General features: G+C 40.1%; 1 pseudogene; it reads left to right on the plus strand.

Moving 5' to 3' along the window:
- Window positions 1-3078: 3078 nt before the first annotated feature.
- LOC132635525 (polyphenol oxidase E, chloroplastic-like) lies at window positions 3079-5068 on the plus strand (annotated as a pseudogene).
- Window positions 5069-5710: the final 642 nt, after the last annotated feature.

Here is a 5710-nt window from a genome sequence, read left to right on the forward strand (position 1 = left end):
TATTTTGGCCGAGTTCCATTCTCGGGTTTGTTGTTGATGATTTAGCCGAGTTAGACTCTCGGGGATGGTATAGTTACAGGGGAGATGCTGCCGAAATTTTGGTAGAACATAAATGAATTCATTTGAAAGACTAAGGCAAGTAAATGATAATGAATCTAATGATTATGTGAATTCTTTTGTATGTAGACTAACAAGTTTGGACGAATAAGCGTAGCTAATAAGGCGTGGCACAGGTATGTAAGGCTTACTCTTTCTTTCTTTGGTATGTCCTAGAGCCAAGTAAGGTATGATGTGATATGCTCTTTGGGGTAAATCTGTTCTGTGATTCCGAATTTGATTATGACCCTAATCCCCTTCTTGATATAAGTTCATGATTCTTATTCACTTATTGATATAAGTATTCTGATATAAGTATTCTGATATAAGTATCTTGATATAAGTGTTCTGATATAAATATTCTGATATAAGTATCTTGATACAAGTATTTTGATATAAGTATTTTGATATAAGTGTTCTGATATAAATATTCTGATATAAGTATTCTGATATAAGTATCTTGATACAAGTATTTTGATATAAGTATTTTGATATAAGTGTTCTGATATAAATATTCTGATATAAGTATTCGGATACGAGTATTCTGATGTGAGTATTCTGATATGAGTATTTCCTGTGAGCTTTAATGTCTCTAACTTCCGTATACGATCTCGGATTGCCTTGAAATGTCCGAAGAGGTTTCGGTACTAAGATGTCCATGACCTTCCTATACGTACGTGTGGTTTCGAAAGCTTTATTTGACTTGATCCATAACGATGTTCGAAATGTACTTGACATGATTGTTGCTCTGATTTTCCAAAAACGGTTTCTGAAACGATCGTAGAAGGTTCTGTACTTCAGACGCTCATAACTTTCGTATACCAACTCGGATTGACTCGAAACTTGTTTCTGAGCCTTCGAATGTCGGTAAGTGTACGTATCCATCGAGTCTTGATTTATGTGCATATGGTTTCTCACGACTCTGCTCGTGCATGACTTAATGTATCGTTCACTGAGTCCCGAGCCAGGGCATGTTATGTTCTTGTGCGTACTCCACGATATGATTCACTGCGTCCCGGGCCAGGATATGTTATCGTGCGCCTTCCACTGCATTGTCCACCGCGTCCCTCATAGGCGGGCCGGGATCTGTTATATGCATATCTATATCATCATGAGTTGGGAGTGGCGGCCAGGATGGCACATGATGATTCTGTCCACCGCGTCCCGTACTAGAGGGTCGGGTTCTGTTATGTGCATACATGATACATGATTTTGGTATATGGTTCTGCTCACCGCGTCCCTTATTAGAGGGCCGGGATCTGTTATATGCATATATGATATGTGATTCTGACATATGATGACTCCGCTCACCGCGTCCCTTATTAAAGGGTCGGGATCTGTTATCTACATACATGACATATGATTCACCGCGTCCCTCATTAAAGGGTCGGGCTCTGTTATACGCATATATGATATACGATTCTGAGCATTCTGTACGTTCTGTATTCCGTTTGATACATGACATCATCTGAGCATTCCGTACGTTCTGTATTCTATCCGATATATGACATCATCGGAGCATTCGGTACGTTCTGTACTCCGTCTAACATATGACATTATCTGTGCGTTCTGTACCTTCTGTACTCCTTTTGACATATGACCTCAGTATATGTGATTGTGTCTGGAGGAAACAAGCATTTTGATATTCTGGTATCTTGGTGTTCTGGATTTGCACTCTTCCTGATCTATGATAACGGCGTCCTGACATGAGACGCTACAGCGTCCTGGTATGATATATGATGTTAGCATGCATGATTTGTGTCTGGAAAGTAAGCATTCTGAAATTCTGTACGATCTGAGTCTGGAGAGTAAGTATTTTGGCATTCTGTACACTCTGCATGACTTGTGTCGGTCTGTATGATCTGTGTCTGAGATGTAAGTATTTTGGTATTCTGGATACTATACTTTCCCTCTTGTACTGTTTGTTTCGATTATGGCTCTGCTTTTTGTATTTCATGCCTTACATACTCAGTACATATTCCGTACTGACCCCCTGTTCTTCGGGGGCTGCGTTTCATGCCGCGCAGGTTCACCCAGATGAGTTGCAGCTATTATAGAAGATGTCCCAATGGATATGGCAAGCTCCATTTGTTCCTGGAGTGTTGCCGAGTCAGAGTTTGTATGATATGCTTCTCGATTGATGTTAGAGACTTTGCGGACAGAGTCGTGGGTATAGGATATCAGTTCTGTAAGCGGCTCCATCAGCCGATGTGTCATTTTGTATTATGAAACTAGTTCTATATGTTTACAGATTTTGTTTGATTTGAAAGATACGGGAAAGAATAGTTTTGAAAATATTACTATGTATTTCATCCCTATTTGATTTAAAAGTTTGACAAGATTATGTGTATACTAAGGGTCAGAGGGTTCGCTCGGCCCTAAGTAAGGGTCGGGTGCCCATCACACCCTAGTAAGGTTAGGGTGTGACAATTTTGGTTCAGGACTCCATATTCTAGGAGATATGCCCCTGACAAGTTGGACCAAAATTTCCGTAAAAATTTTTGCCAAGTTTTTCCAAATTTTCAACGAACCTAATTTTTTCGATTCACTTGATCCCGAAACCTTTAAATACTTGTCTAACACATATTAAAAGTCTTTCTTGACCTTATAGGGGTATCATGGCCTCTCCGAATCACGTTAGTTTTCTTACGACGACGCGAAAATTCACGAGGTGTAACAGGTACAACAAAGCTATACATGTCCAAAGGGTGGACCACATGTAAATCCTGACTACTATTAGTGTTCAATTAAGTGTCAAAAAGATCTTCGCCAATATTATTATTAAATTATCTTTCTGTTTAAGAAAGTACTATACTTATTGGATTCAACTACTAGAGATCTCCTAAGATTAAAAACTCAATGATATACAATTAAAAAATTCCCCTCACTTATTCGCCTTAATCTTCCACCTACCGCATCCCGAATGGTAGGTGAGCCTCAGTATTACTTAAGGCGAGGTGGAACATTAAGAATTATACATCAACCAAAACTAATTAGCCATGGAAAGTGTATGCAATAGTAAAACCCTCAACACTCCCTTTACATCATCCACAAATTCTTCTTTAGCTTCTACTTCAAAGCCCTCTCAACTTTTCTTGCATGGGAAGCGTAACCAAACCTTCAAAATCTCATGCAAGGTCTCCAACAATGACCAAAACGGTGAAACAAATTCAGTTGATAGGAGAAATGTGCTTCTTGGTTTAGGAGGTCTCTATGGTGTTGCCAATGTTGTACCATTAGCCACTGCTAATCCTATACCAACCCCTGATCTAACTTCTTGTAGTATAGCCCATATAGATGAAAAGGACGATGTGGAATACAATTGTTGCCCTCCAAAGCCAGATGATTTGGACAAAGTTCCATATTACAAGTTCCCTTCTATGACGAAGCTCCGCATCCGTCCGCCTGCTCATGCTGCTGATGAAGAGTATATTTCCAAGTACAATTTGGCCACTAATTAAACGGATGAGGGAACTTGACATAAATCCAACAGATCCACTTGGGTTCAAGCAACAAGCCAATATCCATTGTGCTTATTGTAACGGTGCTTACAGAGTTGGTGGCAAAGAGTTGCAAGTGCACTTCTCTTGGCTTTTCTTCCCATTTCATCGATGGTACTTGTACTTCTATGAGAGAATTTTGGGCTCTTTAATCATTGACCCAACTTTTGGTTTGCCATATTGGAATCGGGACCATCCAAAGGGCATGCGTTTGCCTCCCATGTTCGATCGTGAAGGTTTTTCCATTTACGACGAGAAACGTAACCAAAATCACCGCAACGGAACCGTAATCGATCTTGGTCATTTTTGTGAGGAGGTCGAAACAACTCAACTCCAGATGATGACAAACAACTTAACTCTAATGTATCGTCAAATGATAACTAATGCTCCATGTCCCTTGCTGTTTTTTGGTGCGCCTTACCCTCTGGGATCCAACCCCAGTCCAGGAATGGGAACTATTGAAAACATTCCTCATACTCCTATCCACATCTGGACCGGTGATAATCCTAGACAGAAACACGGTGAGAACATGGGTAATTTCGATTCAGCTGGTTTGGACCCGGTTTTCTATTGTCACCACGCCAATGTGGACCGGATGTGGAACGAGTGGAAACAAATAGGAGGCAAAAGAAGGGACCTGACACAGAAAGATTGGTTGAACTCAGAGTTCTTTTTCTACGACGAAAACCGCAACCCTTTCCGTGTGAGAGTCCGAGACTGTTTGGACACTAAAAAGATGGGGTATGATTACGCGCCAATGCCCACCCCATGGCGTAACTTTAAGCCAATAAGAAAGTCCACAACAGGGAAAGTGAATACAAGTTCACTTCCACCAGCCAGCCAGGTATTTCCACTTGCGAAGCTGGACAAAGCCATTTCCTTTTCCATCAATAGGCCGGCTTCGTCAAGGACTCAACAGGAGAAAAATGAACAAGAGGAGATGCTAACGTTCAACAAGATACAATATGATGATAGAAAGTATATAAGGTTCGATGTGTTCCTCAACGTGGACAAGAACGTGAATGCAGACGAGCTTGACAAGGCAGAGTTTGCAGGGAGCTATACTAGCTTGCCACAAGTTCATAAAGTCAACGGGTCTCATGCTGCGAGTGTTACTTTCCAGCTGGCCATCACTGAACTGTTGGAGGACATTGGTCTAGAAGATGAAGATACTATTGCGGTGACTCTGGTTCCAAAGAAAGGTGATATCTCCATTGACAGTGCGGAGATCAAGCTTGAGGCTTGTTAAGTCCTGGTTTGGGGTTTGGGGGCGAATTAGTCTATTGAATCTGCTGACGTTACACTTGAAGCTTGCTGATCGCTGATTGTCTGTTCAAGTTTCTTTATTGTGTTTATTTTGTTGGTCTCCATTTGCTTTTCCATGTTACTTTTCATGTTGAAATCAGCTGGACGCTTGATTTCCTTGCAGTCGTTATTCACGAATAAATCAGTACCATGCAGACTGGTGTACAGTTATCTCTCTCTCTCTCTCTCTATATATATATATATATATATGATATATGATAAAGGTAGCTCCTACTATATAGGCAAAATACACACTTAAACTATACCCAAAATATCGAGTTCACACTCAAATTATACATGCGACCTATTACACACCTCAACATAATTTAAGTGGTACTGATACCCCCTTATTTTCCCACCTGGCAGAGGAGGTGTACTCACCTACCTAAAGACGTGTGAGATGTAAGAAAAAGGGACTAAAATGAAAAACCTGCGTCACTTTTTTATTGAAGACTATATAGCAAGATAATAATCTTCTTTTCTAATAAATAATTGTTCTTAACAAGAAAAGATTTTTTTTTATTTTTAAAATAAAAGGAATTTTTTAAGTCCCACTTTCACTTTTAACTTTTCTTCTCTTTCTTCTTTCTTTTCTTCTGGGAGTTCTCTGCCATGGACACTACCTTCATTTCTCCATTTATATACTGTCATCGCTACCTCCATTGCCACCCTGTGTGGTCCACCCATGTTACCATATAACTACCAACTCCTATCCCACCTTCCTTAAAGTTGAATTCTTAACATTATCAAAGTTCAAGCATTGAAAATAGTGACCCATAAACACACAATTCACCCTTACGTTCATATTC

The sequence above is a fragment of the Lycium barbarum genome, chromosome 4, assembly GCF_019175385.1.
Source record: "Lycium barbarum isolate Lr01 chromosome 4, ASM1917538v2, whole genome shotgun sequence".
Lineage (NCBI taxonomy): Eukaryota > Viridiplantae > Streptophyta > Magnoliopsida > Solanales > Solanaceae > Lycium > Lycium barbarum.